Genomic DNA, 1,632 nt, shown 5'->3' on the forward strand with positions numbered 1-1,632 from the left:
TAATTGGGGTTTAGTCCAATTCTGTATCCTTCCCTTCAAGGCTCAGGGGTCCAGGATTATCTTCTGTGTCTGTGTTAATTGGTTTCCCTTTTCTTTTTTGAAGAGGGTCTGTGCAATCCTTCTGCCTAGTCCACCATCTTGCCAGAACTCCCCAATAGTTATTCCGCTAACTGCCTTTTCAATGTGGGTTTCCTTGAGTCTGTTGGCCAGTCCCAGACAATAGACAGAAAGGAAGTATGCCCACCACATCCCGTCATCGCACAGATGATATCCATGTCCAATTCCGTCACTTTGGAGGAGTTTTGTATCTGCTGAGGGAGAGATCTCAGCAGAGGCTTTTGTGTGTTTCTTTTTTTCACAAATAAAGGAATTCAAAATGAACTTCTGCCTTCTTGGAGCCTTTCTCTCTCTGAGACCTTTCCCTTCAGGTCAAGTGGAAACTTATAAAAGCCTGTAAGGACGATGGAGGCGGGAGAGGGTTGACACGGGTGAGTGTGATCAACCCTCTGCAAGTCAGAGGTCAAACATCTGTGCTAATTGGGTGTCTGTTATGGTCGGTCATTTGGAACCATGGTGGCGAGAGTTTGGGTGGGTTTTGAGTCTTTTCCAATTGAAGGTGTGGGAAGGAGATGTGTGACCCTAGATCCATTTAACTGCTTTGAGCGACAAAATCACCCAGAACCAGAGTTGCTTGGCTACAAAGATGTCATCACTGTTAACATTTTGAAAATTTCTTCCGAGTTGGATCAAATAGGCGGGAATGACTCATTGGAGCTAAAGAAACATTTCACAAAGAATGTCGATCCCTTCCATTTCCATTTGTCTCATTTTCATTTTGTGAAATCAGTGACATCAACACATTAGTGAGGTGCCAACCGTTTTGTTCTAGGTGTAGTTCCAAACAAACCCAACACACTGCTGTAGAGAGGGACACAAATCATCGCGACACCTCCCTAGGTATAAGAGGCTATATCACTACGGAAGTAGATTCCCCAACCTTCTCCCGAGGAGTGGCTGGTGGGTTTGAAGGGCCCGCCTGCTGGTTAGCAGTCAACTGCCTTAGGCACTACTCCAGCAGAGCTCCATTGCCAATTATGACCAGTCTCTGGAGAACAGAAAGAACTGCTGCTGGGTCTTCTTCAATTCTCCTAATTCTTGCTGTGCTTCAGCCCGTTGTGTCAGCCACTGTATCCATCCATCTTCTTTGAACAGAGCCAGGGGAGGCTGTGTGGTTTCCAATCAGGAAGGCTGTGCATCAGGCTTGTAAGATTCCACCCTACTTCTTCCATGTGTGTGCTGAGCCAATCAACTGCAATCTGCACATGTCATCGTCTTGTTTGCGGAAAGGGAAGACGAGTTGCTGCACCTATGGATGAAGAAGGAAGACTACAGTCTGCAGGGTGGATTGCACCTCAACCGAAAGAAAACTAAGAACCTCATCACTGGACCAATAAGCAGCGTCATGCTCAATGGAGAAATCCATGGAAGTCGTCAAAGATTCCTTTGCATTGGATCCACTATCAATAGCCAAGGAAGCAGCAGTCAGGACATGAGATGTTCTTGCACGTGGCAAACCTGCTGCAAAAGACCTCCTGAAAGTGTGGAAGAGCAAAGACGTCACGTTGAAGACTA

Source organism: Orycteropus afer, unplaced genomic scaffold (assembly GCF_000298275.1).
Source record: "Orycteropus afer afer isolate SDZICR_OR568_19922 unplaced genomic scaffold, OryAfe1.0 scaffold01309, whole genome shotgun sequence".
NCBI classification, from domain to species: domain Eukaryota; kingdom Metazoa; phylum Chordata; class Mammalia; order Tubulidentata; family Orycteropodidae; genus Orycteropus; species Orycteropus afer.